At 43.3% G+C, this 23,791-nt stretch overlaps 1 protein-coding gene across 18 annotated transcripts in view; it reads right to left on the reverse strand.

Moving 5' to 3' along the window:
* The window catches only part of ADD1 (adducin 1), a 572,382-nt gene that overhangs the window by 481,233 nt on the left and 67,358 nt on the right, over positions 1-23,791 (reverse strand). For all 18 annotated transcript variants that reach the window (XM_069203567.1, XM_069203558.1, XM_069203535.1 and 15 more), the window contains exon 2: positions 19,737-19,825. The gene's annotated coding sequence lies outside the window, so the exon portion shown is untranslated. The remainder of the gene's footprint in view (positions 1-19,736; positions 19,826-23,791) is intronic.

Raw genomic sequence — 23,791 nt, forward strand, 5'->3', positions numbered from 1 at the left:
GTAACTGTTCCTTCGCCTCATCCGCACCCCGTGCTCATTTCCATCACCTGCACCCTGTGTTTTTTCCCTCCACTCGTGTTTCTTTGCCCCCACCCGCTCTTGTCGCCTCACCATGTGATTTCTCACACCCACCCTCTGCATTCTTTTTCCTCCTGCACTGACCCCCCAACAATTGAACTTCGACCAGCGAACAAAAACATTTTTTTTTGTAATTCATGTTTGTAGGCGCATACATTCTTGGTGCACGTGCATTCAAAATTACATTGTCACACTGTACACTTTTTTCCCCCTTTTAAAAGGCCATGTTGCAACGCATGGGGGATGCTGTATAGCATGTCTAAAAACATTTGCAAAGCCAGTAGGTCCCAAAGGGGAGACCACACCAGGTATACTCTACGTCACTCCACTTGACTCCATTCTAAGCCCATCCACTCCATGACACTTCATCTTACGCCTGTGCACTCTACAGAGTAGAGTGACATAGGGTGCAGTTACATACAGCTGAGAAGTGGGGTGGAGTAAAATGGAAACTCTACACCACCCCACTTTACTCTGCTTTATGCAATGGCACTCTACACCACTCCACTTTACTCTATGACACTCCTCTCTACCACACTTTAAACCACTCCACTTTGCCAATGCTGGTATTCAATTTTTGTTGACAAAGGAACAACTTGTAGGTACATTAGGTCTTCTGCTGCAAGCTGTGTGCAACGGATTCATGTTTTAGGTCAAGCGCCGTGAAAGCGCTTTGACCTGTTGTAAGTATTGTGGGCCTATAACCAGGCCCATCACTTTCATTAGTTTGTGAGCTTGGCTTTCAAAAATCACTTGATGTCATTGTTAAATGCTTTACGTTTGTCCTGCCTTGGGGCGGTTTGGTTACTGCCTTGGACAACGACCATGTTACAGGGATAATTGCACGACTGCCGATATACTTCAGCATGGGCAAACTACTTTTTTATTTTGTCTGTGCTCCATGGCGCTCAGAGCGCAAACTCGATCAGCTGTACCGTTTTTACATTATATTCACTCTCAACCTACTTCGTACATGTTCTTTGCAGCAGGCATATCAACCCTTATGATGATTCCAAGCTTCCACTAAACAAAGTTTGTTCTCTCTCCAGAAAGAACATAAACCGCCAGAGTTATTTTGATATTTTTACATTATATGTACTTTGAGATTTGCCTAGCACACGTTCTTTACAGCAAGCACATGAACCCTCTGCGCTCCATAGGAGTCCAAGCTTCCACTAGACAAAAGTGTGTTCTCTCTCGAGAAAGAACACTAACCCTGTGTGCTACCTTATGAGTCCAAACATCCTCTAGACAAAAAGTACATTCTCGCTCCAAAAAGAACATTAATCGCGAGTTAATTTGACATTTTTACATTATATGTACTCTGATCTGTTTAGTGCACGTTCTTTGTAGCATATATTCATTCTGGGACTTGTAGTTTTATTTTTAAAATGAGATACAAGCTGTAAACTAGCCCTTGGAGTAGTATTCGTAGAACTGTCCAGCTCCCTAGTTAGATGCGTGATTAGCTCATTTAGTTTATGTTTTTGCTTTGCATTCTGGGACTTGTAGTTGTATTTTTATAGTATGATACAAGCTGCGAATACAAAGCAGAAACCTGACTAGATAAACTACACACATTTGAGTCTGTGAAACTTGAACTGTGTGTTATTGTATTTATAAAACTAACCTCGAGGAGAGCTTACATTGGATTATGCTATATAATGAACATTTAACTAAGATATTAGTTCCAGACTGACTGAGGATCATTAATATGTGAGGTGGCTCTTCTCAAGCGTATGAAAAATCATGGTTGTTTTGTTCGACTCCCCAGACTGCAGTAAAGGGGCAGTGATCCAGTAAGCACACATTCTTGGTGTACAATTATTTATTAATTGCCCTGCGAGCAATGTTGGCTGTACCAACTGCCAAGTAAATACGTTTTGCACCTGGTAGTAGTTTGTATTTTAAGGGCCTTGCTCTAAAAAACATTCCAGAAGGCCTACTATCTCTCTAGTTATATGCAGGGCCACTGGAATTATGTGGCAGAAATTACCAAAACATGTGGCAGGGCTGACCAATTAATGTGCCAAAAAAGTCCAGTTATGCATTTACAATGCCAATAGCGCCAACTCAAGTAAATGCGAGACCTGTTCCATTGCAAATGCATGTTGTAACTTTTGTTTCTATAGTTTTTAGAGTTCAGCGTTGGGCAGAGAGCAGAACTGCTTTTTCTTTACGTTTTGCAAACGATGGTGCGCGCGCCTTCCTTCCTGGTACCACCAGCAACCTGTCCGGCAGCTCAAGTGTCAAGGAGCATTTTTCCACAGGTGGCTTCACTTATCGGGCAGCGGTTACCCTAAGATCAAACCAAGTCTAAAATACAGACACAAAAGCGTGCCCTTCATTGCTATCCATGTACCTCCAAACGGACTGACATGAAAAAACACAGGATGTTTAAAGTACAAATACCGAGTACGGCCAGGGTGAAACCCGGACTGGGAAGAGAGGAGGTAAAAATCAAAGCTAGGCACTTCCAAAAGGCACCGGGCAGATGTCTTTCAGATGTGAATGTGTCGTCGTTTAAACATTCCGCATATGTAGCCGACGCGAAGGTGGCTGGTGCAAGCACTGTCCTGCTATCAACACCACATTCAAACACAACGGGCCCCAGACCAGGGCCCTGAAGGGGGGGAGGGGGCGTGTCAAACAGGCCCCCACTGCAGGATCCAGCAGGGAGCTCTGGTGCGCATGCATTCATCACTCGCACGTCCTGAGAAGTCTGATGTCTACAACATACTGTTGTGGAGGCGGCGTCTGCGCTCCGGCACACGATTAGTTGTCTAATGCATTCAAATGTGCTTCTCTGACAGGCTGTTTGTGCGCAGCGCAATGATCTCAGAGCTCACTGCTTGAATCAAGCCCCCTCCCTGCCTCCTGCTAAGGGGTGCTTTGGCACCAAGCAGCTTGGTGGGGGCTCGGCGCGTACATCAAACACGCACCAGCTGCCTTCTCGGCACACCCTGCTGCGAGGATTCAGCAACTACAAGAAATACATCCAAGACATCTTTTAGCACGTGCTCAAAGATGGCCAAAGCTTGCGAAACAGGAGGAAGGCCTTCCGGAGTTTATGACTTGGTTCTTATTGCCATAATAATAATAAAACGCAACTCACAGCACTCAAGGTCCAATGCAAAGAATATACACACACAGCGGTTATTATACGCCCCCTTCAGCCCCCAAATTCTACCGCTAATACAGCCCCTCTTATCGAAAACAAACAAAAAAAATATCCACTAAGTTTCACCTCCCCCCCCCCCAAACCATTCTGAATCAATTTATAAAAAAAATGTTCATAGGTCAACATATGGGCGCGGTTGAAAAACAAAGCTTTCGGGGTGAGGCGGCTGTAAAACAAAACACATGTTGGCTGGATTTTCGACCACACCAGCAGAGCAAGAGGGTGGCCTCGGAGGGGAGTGGGTTCGCCAGCCAGAAATCTACACCAGGCAGCTGTGCCAGAGCGGCTGAGATACTGCAATGGACTCGGCCAGTGGGAGCCTCTCCCGCGTGAGTGCGCTTAGTTTCCACGCACACCCCTCCTGCTGGAAGATCTCAGCAGCTCTGCTGCTACATGGAGGGCTGAAATTGGTGAATGAGAATGCGTCGAACAAGGGAAACGGAGAGGCAACAGTGTTCACAGTTACGCACTAAGGGAAGGGAAGGGCGGAGAGGTAGGCTAGCCATGAATAAGATGACGCTCCCCTTGTGCAGAGGTGTAATGGGGGTGCACAACATGGAAGTGTATTACTTGGCGGCACAATTAACGTGACTGATGCACTTGATGGGTGGAGGAGGGTCCCAAGAAACGCTGGAAACGCTGGCAGCTATTGCGGGAACGTCAGATGCCTGATAGTTGTTGAGCAATGTTACACCTCCTAGAGGCCGCCCAAGGACCCTGAGAGGCATTAGATTACGCTGGCAAAAATATATGCATAAAGTCGGGGTTAAAAATGCCTAGTCCATTGAAATTCCATTGCGGTGCCTCTCGTAACTCCCAAGACAAACCAAGCACTAGGACAAGCTGATCTGGAACGCTGTCTGTCCGGGAGTAGTAGGTGTACTGTTCTCCGGGAGGACTCAAAGCAATTGCAGAGATATGCGATGAGAATGAACTACAGCCGGGCGTTTTCTGGCACACGCAGGCATCAATTAATCAGCATTTGTACAGTGTGGCTACGTCTGATGCGGGGGTGTGAGCTCACAGGCTAGTGAGGAGGAGTGCAGGTGTGTTGCAGGTAGCTGGAAATGTAAACAATGGTTGATGTAGGCCGGTTCTTGATCATGTAGAGCTTTGGAGGCGTGCATGAGGATCTTGAACTGACAACTCTTCTGGCTGGGGAGCCAGTGGAGGTTCTCCGAGGTGGGGGTGATGTGTGGCCATTTAGGGAGGTCCTGGATGAGCCAGGCTGCTGCATTCTATATGGGTGGAGATGCCAGCATAGAGTGCGCTGCTGTGGTCGAGGAGGCTGTTGACGGATGCCTGAACAGCGTGTCTTTCTGGCGTTGGCTGGAATCTATCAGAAGACTCTGCAGAGCGTGCAGAGGGTGTGGAAGCAAGGGGAGGTGACTGTGTTGACTTGCTGTATCATGTTAAGTTCGCTGTAGAGGATGATGCCTAGGTTGCATGCATGGTCTGTAGGTGATGGTGCTGGTCCAAATTCTGCTGGCCACCAGCTGTGGTGCCAGACGGAAGAGTTCTTCCCAAAGGCCAGTAATTCTGTCTTGTCAGAGTTTAGTTTAAGGCAGTTATCCCTCATCCAGTTGGCTTACGTTGGTCATGGCATTGCAGAAGTTGGTTCTGGTGGTGGAGGGGTCTTTGGTGAGCGAGAGGATAAGCTGAGTATTGCCTGTGTAGGAAATTATGTTGAGGTCGTGGGACCTGACTATGTCTGCGAGTGGGGTCATATAGGTGTTGAACAGGGTAGAGTTGAGAGATGATTCTGGGGTACGCCACATATGATATTCTTGGGTTCAGAGGTGAAGGAAGGCAGCCAGATGCTCTGTATGCAACCTGTAAGGAAAGAAGAGATCCACTTGTGGGAGTCTGTTGATGAGGGTGTGGTGGAATACGGTGTCGAACTTTGCAGAGAGCTCAAGGAGGATCAGGGTCAATCTCGCTGCAGTCTAGGCGCTGTGGCTGGCAAGGAATCCTGATTGGGAGGTGTCAAGTAGGTGGGTTTGAACCAGGTATTCAGTGAGCTGTTGGTTGATGGCCTTCCCGATTACTTTGCCCGGGAAAGGGAGTAGGGAGACGGGATGGTAATTTATGAGTTTGTTGGGGTAGGGTTTCTTTAGGAGAGGTATGACCTCTGTGTGTGTTTTCAACTGTCTGGAAACACTGCTCTGGAGATGGAGGAATTGATAATGCTGGTTAGTTCCGGACTGACTGAGTTGGATCTGTAGTTGAAGAGGCACTGAGGGCAGGGGTCGGTGGGTGCCCCAAAGTGTCTGGATCACATGATGGCCGTGGTGGTCTATGTGGTGAGCGAAGACCAGGTGATAAACATTCAGCTGCTGTGCGCTGGTTGGTCGAAGATGTTGAGAGCCGCGAGTCCAAGTTGTTGTAAATGGTGGCAATCCTGCTGTGGAGGTAGTCAGAGAGGGTGTCACAAAGGTCTTGGGAGGGGTGAACGGTGTTCTCTTTGGCTGCTGGGTTGGAGAATTCCTTGACCATTATGTAGGCAGTGATGGCCGCTATCTTGGTTTCCTTGATGCACTGGTGGCATTTGCTGAGGACTGCTTTATGAGTGGCTTTGTCAGCGGGCCATGGTGGGTGTGGCAAGATCAACCTTGTTAAATGGTGATCAAGAGCCTGAGGCGTCCCTGGAACTATCACACGTACCATTGCAACTGTAAACATGAAGTCACATGCCTGCGCACGCACAGTCCGAGGCGTTTTTTTACCAAGCAGTGGGGGCTGTGATGATGTAAATAGGAAGACATACTGTTCATCAAACTCACTGTGGTATCTGGTGAATGGGAGGTAAAGAGGCACGCAACAGGGTTGCTCCCTCTCTCTGCTACTATTTGCACTTGCATTGGAACCCCTGGCGGCGAAGCTTCACCAAGAAATGAAAGGCTATGGTATACAGATGGTGATGTTACAAAGCTCCTTTATCTGCAAGCTGATCATGTCCTTTTCTATTTGTGGAGACCTGCTGAGGCGGTGGCATTGCTGCTGGATCATTTGGAAGACTTTGGGGTAGTTTTGGGACTGCGCACAAATAGACAAAAGTCCCTGCTTTTTCCATTGGGGGCGCTTAGAGTGACACTGGAAGGGGAATTAGCTCCACTGGGGCTGAGATGGGAGACCAAGGCGTTTTGATACAATGGCATTATGATCATACACTCTTTGGAAAGTCAACATGAGCATAGTAATGACCTGCTGGTGATTGGCCTAGTGAAATCTGTGCAGCTCTTTAACACGTTGCCACTCTCAATGGTGAGGACGACTGCGGTAGCTAAAATGGTGCTCCTTCCCCGGTGTCTATGTAGAATGTGCTTTACACCTTGCCTTGTAGCCTTTTTAAAAACCTCCATATGCTTATGGTCTTCCTGATCTGGATGGGGAAGAGTACTGCCTGTTTTCAAGTGGGATCTTTTAAATGGAGGCATGAGCCTCCCAAACCTGGAACTGTATTACCATGCCTCTAAGGTGAAGCTTGCATCACATTGGGTGGCAGAGGCACGTATAGAACATTCACTTCTGTCACTACTCAAGAAGGGCTATAGGCAACCACAGGATGTACCCTACATTGTTCAGGTGGCAGAGGTGTGGGAGCAAATAGTCACCGTAGTCTTTAAGAGACCACCCTTTGATAGGGAGCTCAATGTTTGGGCACTCCTGCCTATCCATCACATCAGTGTAAATATGTCACTTGTGCGCTGGACAGAGGGGGGATGTGAGATGTTGGGGAACACTTTACCCAGGGAAGTAATCTCTCCCCTTTGTGGAGGCACAGGAGACCTTTGCAATGGGGGATGGACAATTCTTGCAATACAATAGGATAGCAAGAACGGCAAGGGAGATCTGGACAGACATCCCCAACACCCCCAAGCAAACGGAAACACTACATCTGTTGCTGACAACTGGGGCAGCACAACACATGGTGACTCTGCTGTATAAAGCTTTTAAGGAGGACAGAGCTGGAACCGACCCTGCAGTGCGCAAGGCGTTGGGGGGGGTCAGAGATCTGGCATCACCGTTGACTGACGGGGATTGGGGTCAGACTTGCACATTGATTAAGCGGGTCTCCTGCAACGTCAGGTTCAAGTAGGTGCACTTCAGCTATGTGCACCACACTTACCTACCTCCGGTCAAACTGAGTCGGAGGGGCAGGAAGCAGATTGTCCTAGATGCAGAGGAGAGGGAGCTTCCTTCTAGCACATGGTGTGGGATAGTCCCAGGGTGTACGCATACTGGGTGACTGTGGTCTCGCTGTTACATGCAACTATAAAACTGAAGGTTGAGATGTCGCCCCAGTTGTGTCTGCTGGGAAATGTCAGCTGCCCCAAAGTGGGAAAGAGGCCAGCGCAGTTTTTACAGTTGGCCTTGGTCAGGAGACAAGTAGTTGTCGGTTGGCTAAGCACACAGGCCCACCTCCTTTGAGCTGTGGACGAAAGAGGTTACTGAGTGGGCATTAGCGGAAGAAGCATACATGAGACTCAAACGACGGAGTGATAAATTGGAGGATTACTTGGGGGCCTGACTCGGGCTGCTGGAAGCCCTACAGATAGAAGAGGAAAGGGGGCAGGGAACAAAGTTCGCAAACAAAAGAGACCATGCATACAGCCTCACGGGAGATGGGGGAAACAGACCCTAACTAATGGCTCAGCAGATTAGAACTAGGGAGTGGATTAATGGAGAGCAAAACCGATGATTCCAAGGTAAGCGACTAACAGTTTGCTTCATCCTTTAATATACAGGATGCTGGTCGGGGGATCGTTGGGGCAGAGTCTGGAGAGATGGGATGGTAGCAGGATTCTTCTGGACACTACAGGTGGGAATGTCATGCACACTGAGCACATGTACCATTTGCAATTTTCTTTTGTTCTTTTGCAAAGGTTACAAGGAAAAAACTACAAAAAAAGTAAATGTCATGTAATGATATCTGTCTGTGATCCCATGGAGGTGGAACAGCTGTACTAGAGTGACCAATAACAAGATTTTAAAAAAAAGTTGCAATAACAATGTCCTTATCAAATCTAAAATTATCCAACATGCATTACAACAAAGGAAAAATGATAAACCTAAACAGCCAGAAACCAGTGGGGCAGTGAGAGGCCTAGTAGCAGCGTGCAGCTGTTGCTGGGCATTTACACAATCATTTAAAATATATGCAAAAACATGAAGTGGGAACTGGGAGAGGCCGGGAGCAACTGACAATCTGTGTAATGACAGTGAGCAGGTAGCAAGAGAGAGGAAAGCCATGCACATATATGGCCTGCTAAACAACCAATGAAAAAAATGTTTTCCGATGTTAGCAGAGCAAGGACACAACTCATCCAACCTAAACCACGGTAAAGAAGACACTCTCAATTGGTCAGACAATGATAAAAGGGAAAGCTAACATATCAGGAGCATCGAGCTAAAAGACAAGAAAAAAATCCATTAAATTCAAGGGGCTGTCACAAAGTCTATGTACTATAGTGTTCACAACAGCTGTGCAACAAACTAACAGCTAATATGGTTTTGTAGGTGAAACCTAAAAAAAGGGTCAGAAAGTAGGAAGTATTCAAGTAAAAACTAAGAAGTCCAGGCTTTGCAGTCCTTGTTCAGTGGTGAATTAATTAATTAATGAGTGGTAACAATTACACAGTACTCTATTTACTAAAGTGCTGTTAGCCTGCAAGTTGAGGGGGGAATAATGCAGCTCCTAGTAAATTCTGGAATTTCAGGAAAGATGATACGAGATACACAATGTAGCAGTTGAGTTGTAAGCAAAGAGCAGTTTAAGCAACCGATTTTTTAAATACCTCCCGGTATAGTGTTAAAGTAGCTGGGTCACTCACTGACTGCTGCACCCATTGCCATGCTTTACTGCGGTGGAATGAGGTAAGTGATCCTCTATAGGCAGGCAAAGTATAATTTTAGATTGTTATGGTGAACTTGGCATGCTATTCCACTGTGAGATGTTGGTTAATTATAGCTGCTATGTTCTTGTCTTAGGTAACCTGGATGATATGTTCACCAAAGAGGAGTGGAACACTGGCACTTAAAAAAAAAAAAAAAAAAAAAAAAAGACTACAGCAAGCATTTGCTTTGAGACGAATAGTCTTGCTTATTTTTTGGTTCCATTACACTTGAGCTTATTGCAGGCATCCAGCTGTTGATTTTTTTGAACCGTGACATAGGGTGCGCAAGGGGTGCGTTGTAGCTCCACCTGCTACTTTTGTTATATATTAACAGAGTCGTTCCAGCCCTGTTTGCTAGAGATGTGGACGTTCCGACCATAGCTGGCAAAAAGGTTCCCGCCCTGCTCTATGCTGATGATGCAGTTTTGTTGGCTAGAATGCCCAGACGCCAGAAAACACAAATTCATGGGTTTGTCCCAATTCATGGGATCCCTGGGTCTGGCCACTAACCGCTCCAAAATTTTGGCAGGCATCCAGTGAGCCATACCCCTGAATTTTCCTGCCTAGGTGTAGTCTTTGATTCAAAGGGGTCCTTGCACCGCCAATGTGTGCTGTAAAATCACCTGCTCTATTGAGTTCATTTTTAATTTGGCTCGGCACAATGGGGGAAATAAACATGGTCCCCCTGTAGGAGATCTATAAGAGAAAGTGTCTGCCTACCATATTATGTGGTGCTGGCTAGGGCTATACAAATTCTAAGTCCTTTCAAGGCGAGCAAAACAGGGTGTTAAGAAGATTCTTGGGGGTTCCACCAACATGCGCCACACATATAACCCAACATGAGCTTGGGGTGTATTACGTAGAGGATGCCATTAAATTAGCCCCACCCTTACTGTGGTGCTCTGTATGGACTCACCTTTAACAGGGAAATAGTGCAGAGCTGCCTGAAATGTGACAGGGTGATGTCAATTCCCTGGCTGCAGTAGGTGCATTTCGGGCTGTGGGATCTGGGGGGATTCCACCTCTTTTTCTAGCCTGAGAGGATGATAAAACAAAACCTGGCCAGGGTTAAGATATTGCTCAAACAAAATAGACAAAACAAAAGAGAGGTAAGTGAACTCTCTAAAACCACAGTTAGGAAGAATACTATTCTCCATGTGTCCGCGGGTATGGTTCTATACTTGGGTTTGATCGACTCCGCATAGGACAGAATGCTTTCAACATGATTCCGGGTAGGATTTGTGAGGTGGCATCTGTGCTTTCCCTGGGGGTCAATATGAACCAGCTAACATTCAAATCCGTCCCTGTGACAATGTGTTGACTCAAAACCTACTACACTTCGTCTTTTTTTGTAAATTCTATCAGGTACTTATAGGTAATACCTGCTCCCCATTGTGAGAACTCGGGGCCTGATGACCTCTCTGGCCACTCTAATATTTATAATTGTTGGATTCCCCTTTCAATTGTATTAACATCTGCTCCTTTTTAAAATGTGCCATTAAAAGGAGAAACTTAAAGCTATTTTAGTAGGTTTTGTCTTCTTATCTGCCTGATTTTAGCTTTGATGTATTTTTTTAACTTGTTATGTATTGTGATGTTCTTATTCATTGTACTTTTATGGCCACTCTCGTGAATGAAATAAAGGAATTTTGATTTGAACAGTGAACAGAGACTGATGTACTGATCGAGCAACCAATTTTTACTACAGTAGGAGTATAAACCATGTAGGAATGAAAACTGCAGTGACGCTCACTAAGGAACAGACTAAAGGGTAATTTAGGAAGACAGGAGACTGGATTGGGGCCAAGCAAAATGCTGCATTTGAGAACGGATTATTGATGTAGGTGGGGATAAAGGGGAATAAGGGGTAAACCAGACACTTCAAAATCTGTCTGACATGAAGTCTTTTAACCTAGAGGTGATTTTGGGAGTAACTCCAGCGCTGAATTCCAGATACATGTAGAATACGACACAGGTAGAATTACCCACATTACTAAATAAAACAAAATACCAAGGTGGATAGTGTCTATACCTTGGGGATATTCCATGTAAAATAGTGAGCTATGGTCCTGCAATATGCCACGACTCAGAGATTAAGACAATGTGGAGACGTGCAGTAGATCGGTTTTGCTTCGTACTTTCCAAGATGCCACCAATTTAAAGACCAGATTCATGGCAGAACATCAGGGGAGTATACTCTAGATCAGTACGGCACCCATTCCTGCATTAGATTCGGAGACCATCAACTGAATACCAGCTCCACCGATATGGTCTGAAAGCCCCCTCTTCTGCTCTACCCATTAGAAAAATAACTGTTGTCTGCACATTGCAGAAAGGGTACAGTTAAATCCTTTACTAGCAGCCTATTTGAATGGACAATGACAGTATACAAACCTTTCAAAGAGGTTAGTGTATTAACACAATGCTCTCTCTCGAATACAGTGAACAACCACTCTATGAGGCTGAGTAGCTTGGTTTTCAATAAAGGATTCAGTTGCCTGGCATGGATTCAAATGTCTGCAATGGACAGAAAAAACACGAGGCGAGCCTAATGACACTGATGTCCAGTAATTTAAAATCAATACTGAAAACGATTTCCTTTGAAATACTGAGAGGAAAAACATGCAGTGATTATATAAAAAAAAAAGAAAAAGAAACTTCAGTACAATAGGTTCTCAGTTTCTCTATCTTGCCTGCGTTTTTCATTATCTAGCTACAGTACAGCTGCAATGAAATTAGAGTGATACAACAATGTTACCTGTGTTCCACTGGCCTATTCACAGCGTCTGAAGTTGATGACGCAATCACGTACGCCTTTTTAAGCACTACAGCTAAGTAAGCTTTCTGGGGGGGGGGGAGGCTGCTGATTTCAAGCATTAGCTTTGAGGTGATTTTTCCGTCAGTATTTTAAAAATCACATTTACCTTGATGCAATTTTTGTAAGAACATACATTCTAAAACAACAATAATGACGAAAACACTCTCTCCTCACTGCAAACTGCCTTGCAATAACAAAAACAAAAAAAACGATAGTGAACGTCCATATATTCGACATGCTGGTGATGTATACACTCTCACTATCATTTGTTCTTTTTGACATTGCACCAGAAATATATTTGGATGTTTTTTTAGCCGAGAGGCAGTTTTCAGTAAGGTGAGTGTGTTTGTGGTCAATATAGTTGTTTCGGATATCTCGGAGGAAGAGTCTCTGTACCCGAAATGCATCGGGATGGGATTTTGAGAACGTCAGGAGCATTGATTATTTCACAGCACAGTGTGAACTAACTCATGAGCAGCTTCTCTAGCACGCTGCTGGATGTTTTTCATGCATATTTAACAAAAGATGAAGCACAAATTGAAGTTAATAAAGATAAAGAATTCAATTACAATGCTTGAAGAGTTTTCATATTGGCAAAAATTACGGATGAAAAGGCCCTCAAGGGTTTAAGGCAAAGTGTGCCTCAGCGGAGGGGACTCACTGCCAGCATATGCAATAGATTTTCACATGGAGTGCTTCAGATGAGACTAGGCACTTTCCCGGGCAGCACAGTATGTGGAGTTTGAATAGATCCATCTTATACTATACAAGGAGATAGGTGTAGGGGGTGGGCAGTAAACTCCACTTGCGGAATTATTCTCATGCTGCGCTCCGCTTAGAGGACAGAGTTCCAAAAACACTCTGCGGAGTGGACTTTTTTTCCTCATTCGTGCTCACCATCATTAAGTTGGAGAGCGCCAATAAGGAAAATCTTACTCAGACCACCTTTCAGCAAGATTTCTCAACGCGGATGGGCTCTACCTTTTGTTTGCGGTGAGGAAGGTGCCACTCGAGTAGAAAATCTACTCGAGTGGCAGGAAACAAGCAACCCCCTCTTGCGCTGCACATGGTGCCGTTCGCGTTGATTTTTCGGAGCAGGACAAACACCCGCCACTAAAAATAAGCGCAAACGGCCTGACCTAACATGCTCCCCCTGCTTGGGGTTCTCTGCGTGGCACAGCAGAGTCTTTTGGTCACTTTGCGGAGTTCTGCATAGCAGAACTCCGCAAACTCCACCCAGACCTAGATAGATATGCGTCAATCAAACATTTTGTATCATATTTCTATCACAAGACCCGTTTCTTAGAATACAAGCACTGCACTAGCAAACATTGCAGGTAGCGAAAAATAAAAGTTTGCAGGCCAGGTTCAGAGGGCCAGTTCACAAAGCTTTTGTTGAAAATAAAAAGCAGTCCCTTGTAAGGGTGGAGCAGGTCTGTGAACATTAAGTGATTCATAAAGAATCACAAGAACACTTTAGGGAACCTATGACTGTTGTAGGTTTTCTGAAGTACTCCAACGCCGATAAGGTACAAATGGAATTTTCCAATGGGTGGTAGAAGCGGTATAAATAATTGTGAAATGGTACATGTACATTTGTTCCATAGGGAAACATTTTCCCCTACAACTTTTGGAGGAACTCTCCCACCAACCTGTTAAGAAAGGGGTTAACTCATTTACTTTCCGGTCTACAAAGGAACCTCTACCTTCCACAACAGATATTTACATGCTTTTGCTGTAAGAGGTATGCATCAGATATGTAAATTACAACAAACACACACTTGTAGGTTAAGTTAGTCTGTTAAGTTAGTCTGGTTGCTGAGGTGAAAAGGCTTCAGGTGAAAATAATTTACATTATTTTACAGGTTTAAATGTTGATGCACATACTCAATTAATGGAATGGGTAAGGAAAACATTTTTGCCAAGACATTTTTTCACTATGAAGAAATCCATTACCACAAAGGGATGGGTTATAAAGAAGAAAAAAAAGACAACACAAATAAGAACAAGATGAAAAGAAATATGCATTTTCTAGTTACACCATTATTTATTCACTGTAATCTCTCACATCTAATTTCATTATGGTGCAGCTCGAAAATGTATATTGGTTTTCGTCTTGTTCTAAAAGTAGGTTCTGTTTCATTTCTCTCCTTTAGGACCCATGTAAGTTCACTTTGTTTATACACACAGACCTATTAGTCCAGATGAAATTATGTCTTGGCCCTGAAGAAGCAAAAAAATGTAATTGATTTTTGGTCCTGAAACACGTGTTGGCTATTCAGTTGCTTTAATTTTTTAATTAAGTACAACAACTTTTAAATCTGAAGAATAATTTGAATTATTTTCTACTGAAACCTCTTAACAGCAACAACCAGTCATTCTAAATTAAACTCAAGATTGTGAGGTCCTTTTTGTTCAAGGTACTTCATGATCAAATACAGCCCTTTTCCCTCATTCTTTACAGGCTTGTAGGTGTTACCTTGCATGTAGTTATGATTTTGACAATTCTACTGTACTGGTGAAATTTCTGCATTCTTAAATGCACCTTAGTACAATTTGACAAATATGGATAATTTGAATCTGAATGCAAATTTTAATTTTCTCAAGTGTTTCTGAACATCCATATGCTACCTATGCACCCAAAAGTCTATAAATTATCCCATTTAAGTGTAAATGGATACCAGTTTTCCCATACACACATTGTACCATCTTAAAAAGCTACGACATTTTTATCTGAGTCATCACTTGGCTTTTACATGTGCTTTCATGTTAATCCCCTACTAGCATGGTCTGCTACTGCTTACCACATACGTAATGAAGAGTAATATTTCTGGATCCCCATAGTCACATTAGGGACACAAGTATTGTTAAAACAGTAAAACTGACTGGTTGTCCGGACTTTCTCTCCCTGATCACAGCCTGCTTAAGGCGAAACTGCTCTCGGGGCGCTTGGGGAGGGGAGCCATTACCCAGATCTATCGATCCTTGCTTACTAATGCGCCTGACTGCCTCGCTCGGTTGCGGGATAGGTGTGCGGCCTGGGTGGGAATGTTGGATGAGGATGATTGGAGGGAGGCCTACCCAGCACCAAGGGAACTGGCCATTTCTGCCAGGTTAAAAATTATCAACATAAACTACTTTCATATGTCATACCTGTCCCCACGGAGACTCCAACATATTCACCCGGGGACCCCCCCACCCGCCTGTATGAGAGGTGGTCAACCGGGGGTGCACCTGTTGCATGTGGCATGGGAGTGTCCGGGGATATGACCTTTTTAAGAGTGGGGGGAGGAGGTAGGGGTGAGCAGGGCTTCTCAGCAGTCCTTGGTTGTCCCACTGAATTGAACGTGAGGGTGGTGCTGCTGGGGCTTCTGGAGAAGCAGGGTGGGCTGAGAGTTGACCGAATATTCATAAGTGTCGCCTGTCTAGTGGCTTAGCGAGACACTGCACAGCTCTGGAGAAGCCCGACGGTACCGTCACTCTCGAAGTGGCGATCCGGAGTTGACTGGTGCTCTCAATTGGTAAAGCCAATCTACGAGGCAAGGGCCTGTCTCACAAATACAAGAAGATCTGGGGGCAGTGGCAGGCTCACAGGGGGCTGCCTGTGTGAACTAAGGCTATCATGATCTGCTGGTGAGGGGGGGGGGGGAGGGTTGTTGTCTGTGGAAGATATTGCCTTGAATTATTTAGCAGGGCTGTCATGCGCTCACTGGTATGTAAGTGTTCTCTTATTTTTCTGTTGCGTCCACACGCATATTAAAAATAATAAAATTGGTTATTAAAAAAAAAAAAAAAACAGTACAACTGATGAGTGGTCAATAACAGGAGGCTCATGACGCACTGACCAAAACAAGTCAGAAGGATGGTGATCGCTATATATAAGCTCACACATCTAAGCTCATACAAAAAGTTTAAAAAAAACAATGCCCTCCTGTCATTTCTATTTCTTCACATTCCTCAATCTGAAAGTAAGAAAATGAAGAAAATAAAAATTCAGTATGTGTTGGGACAGAAAGGTCCCCAGCAAGGTCATGAATGTGTACACCCGTTCTGAGTGCCCTAACTGCAGTGATATCTGGATCCTTGGTACCAACTTTTGGTGACATACTAACAAAGATCGTGTGTGTGCCATGACGTAGGCCCGTCTCGTGGATTGTGGTCTTGTTAGATCGGGAGAGGTGCACAAAGAGCTACTCTCCCTCTATCTCTTAATGTATCGATTCATTCATAGTCATCAATTATTAGTTATCTGTTGATATATAGGTAATGATGCAGTCATACTGCCTTCAACATCACAAAGACACAGATGGCACTGATATTGTAAAATTAAAATGTTATCGGATAAAGCCAGATTCTTCTTGAAATCAATGATTGGTGATCCAGGAATAAATGCAATATATATGTCATCAGCATGACCCAAGCCGCAAAATGAGTCACTGTGCCTCTTTCCTTCTAGTGGTCTGGGCCTTTAACTTTAAGGTCTGCAGAAGATCAAAATATAGGCGCTTCTTGCCTCCAAAACGTGATGCAACCGAGACATCCTGCTTTTTGGAACCACCTCCCAAGGTAATTTTCATGCACCTGCAAACCTGATAGTCATGTCTATTGTGAACCACAGAGCGGAGACTCCATAATTGGCTTGAAACCTCATCAAGGTATACATATTTTGGAAAAAAGAGCAATACTGCTGCAATCTAAAACCTCTGTGACACTGGCTTGCAATGATCCTGCAACATGTTCTCTGCAACACAACACAAAGTAACATAATCTGACACTCATGCACAGCACTCAATTCTTCACTTTACAGCTAGCTCAGCCATTGCTCCCATAATCATACATGTTGGCTTCTCTAGCCACCAATCTTTCCATGCTACATATTCACATTAATGGTGGCATATGAAAAAATGTAAATGATAAAGCCATCAATGATCACCTTCTAGCTACATATAACTATATAAAATGTTACAAACTTTTAAATGTCACGCACTAACCATGATCTAAGGTATCTTTTGAGCTCCTGCAGGAGGCAAGGGGCAGCGTGTCTCCCTGTCGCACTAAGTGCCTGAGCAAGGGCACTGCTGGCCTCACAGTGGAAGGGGTTAGAAAGCTCCTCAAAATGGAGGGGGAAGTGAAGTCTGAACACACACCCAAAGCCTACTTAATAGTGTCTGCAATCAATCTATTGCCTAGATTAAGGTGCTTCACAATATGCCATGTATTAGAGTTAAAGAAAATGTGAAGATAGCAGATGGCTTCATAGAAGGACGAGGCAGGGGCGAGTACTTTGTCTCCTTTTTGTTTTGCTTTAAATCTGAATTTCTGTTCATCCTGGTAAATCGTCACCACCTTGACGGTACCATTTCGAGGGGGAACTGCACAGTTTCAAAGTGTTTGCAGCGTGCTGTTTGCTGAGAGAGCCACACATCTTGCTACCAGCAGTGCACATACTATAGGGGTGTCTTGCCAGCCCAGTCTTAAAATACATTGAGCAGAATTAGAGAGTGTCGCTAGCATTCAATGTGAATGAACATGATACACTCTTACTGCTTATATTGCTTCCTAATGAGTTTCTGCACAAGGTAAAACTAGAGAGGTCAGGTTATCATTGTAATTGAAGGAAATGTTGACTTAAAATTCCAAACATTATGCCTACGTTTACTAGTTCTCCTTATTACATTACCACATATTTCACAAACTGAGCACATTGATACCCTGCATTTGGGCTGGAGAAGTTCCAAGGGTCTGATGTGAGACAACCCAGGACAGTTATCAGAAAGGTGGGCCCGCGTACAGCAAACAGTATGGTTTAAATCTGAATACAACCTCTCTAAAGAATAGCAGAAGCTGGCTATATATGTGAGATGTATACATCATAACTATTTCAGAAGCATGCCACAGACGTGAAATTACGAACTGTGCTCAAAATGTGAGCCAGAAGTAGAAAGCAATAAACCATAGGACTTAAAATACTTGCATGACTGGGGTTGGTTACATTTCCATATTGTCTGGTGGACTATATTCCTAGGGAACAAAAAATGGCTTCAAACTGATTAATTAAATGAAGACACGTGTAACAATCTTAATGTTTTTGTGAAGTCTAGGTAGTTTTGACGACCGGTAATAATACAAGAAGAAAATCATGGGTGGAATTTTTTTAATAAATCTAATTGTATTCAATTTTTTGCCCACTTTGAAACTACAGACAATCCAGCCCGAGCGGAGTCCATGCCACTGCTAAATAGAAACCACATAAACCTTCGTCTGATGTCAGCCAGGGAACAGCCCAGCGTTGAGATTCATTGAAGCATTGCACTCGCTACTGTTTGAGCTAGGAATCGACATGACCAGATTAAACAAGTTATGTTTATTCTGAAAACCCAAAGAAACCACACAATAATAGTTTACGGATTACCAACCTAGAGCTGCTAGAAGTGTCGTCCACCGTAGCTCTCTCCATGTACTACACATGAGTTGGCAGGAGTGGTACACTTGAGTCACGTTAAAATCAACGGGCTAAATGGTAGGTTGACTGACAATTGTGGTTTTACATAATGCCAGTTACACATTAATGCAGTTTAATTATCTCAAGAGGTAACTTCGGCCCGAATGTGAAAAACCTGGATGTCAGAGTCTATTGATTGTGCCCAATGAGATAAGGGCACATGTATTTACATGACATGGCAGTTTACAGCCAAAGCAAACTTTTGGGGAGCAGTCGGTTTGTGTATTATTGTTTTCATCAGGCACAGGCTGAAGGTATGTAGACTGGATATGACCCCGAATCAAAACAATAGAACAAGGTTTCATTATGAATATTTGCATAGCTGCAATTGTGATTAGATGGGGGTTTCTGGATGGGGTTGAAACACTGAAGGCGTTGTTATTCGAAAGGGGAATGAAGGACTAAGCCAATGCCAAAATAGGGGTGATGGAAAGGTCTCAGTCGCCCTGAAGGTCTGTGACTCAAAAGTAGATAAAATATCCTGCTAGCCATAACATTCAGAAAGTCATTTAACTGGTTGTGAAAACAGCCAAGGATGCAAATGTTGACGATCAACTTATGAACTTTGAGCTCTTTCATTATGGACAATATCTCAAGTGTGGATAGTTGAAACGATCCATAAAAAACAGACAAAAAGAGCAAAACAATTTGGACAAGGAAGGTACATTATAAATCCAAATACACAACAGCCAAACCACTGCAAGAAAGAAAACTATGCATTGTTTTTTTGTACAAAAGATTACAGAGATCACGGTCATAACTACGGTATGTGGTGAATTTCATATGGTCTGTAAAGCATCTTCATTTAATGTCTTTAGTTGTACACTGAAAGAATATAAAACAGCTGGCAACTCAACACCACATTCCTGCCACTTCACCAATATGCACCTCAAAAACATACAGTACGAGCTCAAAATACCACCTCCACAACACTGCCTCGAAGCTTTAGGTTGCAATATCACTTCATAGAACAGGTTCCTGAGGCCAGGCAATGAAATACCATGGACATCAGTGGAACAAAAAACAGCAAAGGACTTCGGCAGAAGCATTCATACATCTAGTACACTACAGTGATCCCCGACCAGACCGAACATGCTGATCTTAACCGATTAAACACCGAGACACAGGACCACCTTGAGGGCCACAAGACTCTGAAACATATGTAAATGGACACGCTATAGGGCCAAAGAAAAGACAGAAATGTGCTATTCAAATTGTGGTAACGTAGCATAATACAGAAGTTGTTTATTGCAAGCTTACCAGTACAGCTAGTGCTAAGCTGTAAAGAAACGTCAGGCGAGCAGGCTTTCCTCCTTTTCCTGAAGGTGGAGATGTCTAGGTACAGAAACCTATGAACAAAGAATAAATAATGATCAGTCAGTTTTATTTCACAGCAAGAATGCCTTAGATGAAAATGTGTACGGCATAACAGCTGCATGTAAAGAGCGCTTTATATCCTCACCCCGCCCTAAGTGCATGCAGCATGATTGGATGATTGTTGAGTTGAAGCGTGGCCTATGACGAAAGAGCTTCATGTTGATTATGATCAGAGAGGATCTTATCCTGACAATAGTAGCCAAGCATAAGCAGCTACTGAAGCAAAGAAGCCTACCGGATGCTTGAGGTTTATATAAGTTCATTGTATATGGTCGAAGGGCCTTCGTTAGAGATGGCAATGGATGATGCATGGCTCCAAGCCAAACATTTTGGGGACAAATTCTTAGGCTTCTTCGTCTTGAATTTCCTCTCACTGTACCTCGTTCAACACCCTAGTGAAATTGCTTCACCATGCGCTTGTGACAGTTCTAGTTTCCCCTTTAAAGCAAAAAACACTTTGAATCAGTAACCTCAGCATATTGCGCTCTCTGTACAAATTAAAAATGTTCAAAACCTCAAAGGAAACAAGAAGCAACTAAAGTAATATTAGATGGCAAAGACCCTTTCTGCAATGAAGTGGTGAAAGTAAAACACAACAGAACCGTTTCACTCAGTCATGTGACAAACTAACACAGAACATCGCTTATTCCTCTGGGAAAAGAATGCCCAGTACAAGATATTCTACCTCTCAGTGTGAAAGCAAAGTAAGACAAAATGGTACTGTCTCTCTCAGGGAGCAGGAAACGTATCAGTGATGCGGTCATCTAAGGGAACTGCCAATCAGACAAGTGTGTCCCTTCTCTTTAGGAGTGGCCACAGTAATGTGTTTTGATGTTAGCGTTAATCTATGTTAACATGTCACAAGGCCCTTCCTTTTGTAACAAATAATGGATCTCTTAACCATAGACGGCAGACGAGTTAACAAGTAATGGCGCTATTCCTCTCAGACAGCAGCCAATGAGGAACATCTCTTCAATGCTACGTTGAAGACTGATCAAAAGCTGTGAGGTTTCTTCTGTACCGCTCAACATTCATCTCCAGCGTATATGGCATCTAGGTGTCTCCCATGCGCAGCAATCACTGTGTCTTCACTGAATATACACGTTATAACAATGCTGCAAATAAGTGGATACTATAACTTGAAAACATTTTGAACCTCAAGACAACTTAACTCAACAAATGACTCTTCTCAGTTGACTAATGGATGCTAATGACCATATATCTGCCTGGGTTCTGGAGTTACGACAGCTGACAACCACCATTATGGCAGAGAAGAACGTGGGCATGCCTATAAATTCAGTCCTCTTTTGGAAAACCAAGGTTAAAAAAAGTAACCACAGAATGTATATGACGATACAGCATTGAATATTCCCTTACATAGCCAGGACAGGAGCATCAACAGCACTGTCATGTCTGGATTATGCCAATAGTCTCAATCTTCTACTTCCTAGACACTTAACTGGCAAGCTTCAATAAATTCAGAGTACAGCAGCCAGGCATGTCTTAACCCTCAGCACAGAGATTACGCTAGCGCTGCTCTCAATACTCTACACTGGTTACCAGTCTCACGAATAATCTTCTTGAGACTGCATTTCTCTGCCGTCATATCCATGGAACAGGACCAATATTGAAACTATCTAGTTTCAAACTTTGCAGTCAAAGGCGAAACCACAGATCCAGGTAAGGTCTTCGTTTTGAAGAAAAAACCTGCATCGTGTGAGCATTTTATCAGTACAGACATGCAATCTCTGATATTCTCCCAAAGATAACAAAGGACATCAACAGCCAGGTGGAAATCAGACAAACAAAGACCTGGCTGTTCCCAAAATCAGAAGTAAACGAAGGACAGAGACTATACCTAATTCTCGTCATTCTGTTTCGTTTCCTGCTCTCTTCTCATTTCAAACCTGCTCCTCTCTGGTCCGATCAGGTTGGAAAATATTTAGTTTGAATGGGCAACCAGTTACTTTATCATGTTTGGGAGGGAAATAAAAAAGTTGCTATTTTACTCAGTTTCACTCTTCAGTCTGTAAATCTTCCATGAGTTCATGGGTTGAATTAGTGCTGTACAAAAACCTAAATAATGTATGTATTGTGCTTCCACTGCCCATTTGGCCACCATTGAGAACTGAAAAAGGTTTGGATCAGACACATTTACATCCAAATAAAAAAAGTTTACAATGTCGGACTGGCCTCTAAAGATTTCAATACAGACAACAACCTTAAAAACAGAGTTCACTGCATCAGTTTTCTCATATACTAAAGACTAGGACTTTGACCCAGCTCCAAAGCTTCAAATGGCTTTCAGTCAACCTCCGAACGAATGTTTTTTTTTTTTTTTTTAAATTAAGTGCATCTTGAGCTTCTCAGAATAAGTGACACCAATTAAAAAATTATGCCAGGCATGGTAGCACAATCCATTCTGATTTGATATGATTTGTTAAGTCAATAAACTGAGTGTAGCTCCAATTAAGACCTACAAAAATGCTACTGCTTTACAAATCTAGAATAATTGCATTTTCCTCTCCTACTTAACCCAAAGCTGAATAAAATATGTCGCCTTTATTATCTAATCATGGCTCATGCTGCTTTCTCAGGAAACCACACTACAGAGAAAATACACAGACTAATGCCATTATCAGCTTTTCTTGAACAGGCCCTTACGCTATGCAATACGGAATTCAGAAGGTTCTCAGTTACATGATGTAGACTAAAATAATCAGCCATAAAGTTTCTTCATTGGTTATCAAAACAGGACTACCATGGCACCCTTAAGGCTTGTATCAAAAAATATTCACAAGATTCAGGTTACAATGACCTGGTCCATGTCAAAAGTAAGCAAACCAATTTTGTAACTATCTATCACAGACTTAACTAGTCTTTCATGAAATACCAGTGAGCACAAGGATTGCAACGTAGCTGAGAACTCATGAACCCTGGATGCACTAAAAGGCAATGATAAATGGTCAACCCTCAGTGATCGATCCATTAACTACAGTATTGGATCTATTGTGCAACTTCAACATGAACCAAGTCGCACAATGTTTAAACTCACTATATTACGCCACATATCGCATATTGTACTATGAATATCTAATAAAGTGCTGTCACTGCTAAGCTTCATTCAAGCTTTATTAACACTTCAAATGTATTCAAGGCTATGCACTCGGCACCAATAGCTCAATGTCAAATCCAGGAGGACAATTAGGTCCAAGGAAGGCTCAAACAGTACAAAACTCACTAAAAACACCTGCATCGTTCAAAAATAACTTTATGCAGGAAATACTACCAACAATTCCCAGTTAAGATGCTTAGGTGGGGACACAAACAATATATACTCCTGCGGGCTACAAGTTGGACAAAAAACTAGTAACTTATGGTGACCTATCAGAGCCAAGTGTGTATGTTAATTATTCTTAAAAGGGAAACTACTGACACAAAGGAAATGCCATTTTCAGGTGAACTGCGCTTAGGAAGGAAGCCTTTGAACATGTGTCATAGCTGCATCCTGCACCCAACAGACACAGAGGTTTGTTATCTTCAACTTCCTTTCCAGTGGGAGTATTTGTTCCATTTTCCGTGAAGCACACATATCACGTAATCCATATCAGCAATGGAAAAGGTGACCGGCAAAATTGGAAATCTAGGACAGATCAAAACAGCTGCAGGATAAAATATGTCACTTCAGCTATCATTGTTCTTTTGTTGTCCAAAATATAAAGCATAAAACGTTAGTAAATATTTTAGGTAAAATCCCCTCCAACTTTCTCTCTCTTTCTTTGGATATCGACAGTTTAGTAGTGCGAAGATAGCCGGAAGGCAGTATAGCGTCACACAGGGTGAAAGGCAAAGTTGCAGTCAAATAGTGATTGGAGGTGCTGCAGAGTTCTGAACGCGGAGGGTTACTGCATAGTGATATGGTTTTTATTTTAAAGAGG

Source organism: Pleurodeles waltl, chromosome 1_2 (assembly GCF_031143425.1).
Source record: "Pleurodeles waltl isolate 20211129_DDA chromosome 1_2, aPleWal1.hap1.20221129, whole genome shotgun sequence".
Lineage (NCBI taxonomy): Eukaryota > Metazoa > Chordata > Amphibia > Caudata > Salamandridae > Pleurodeles > Pleurodeles waltl.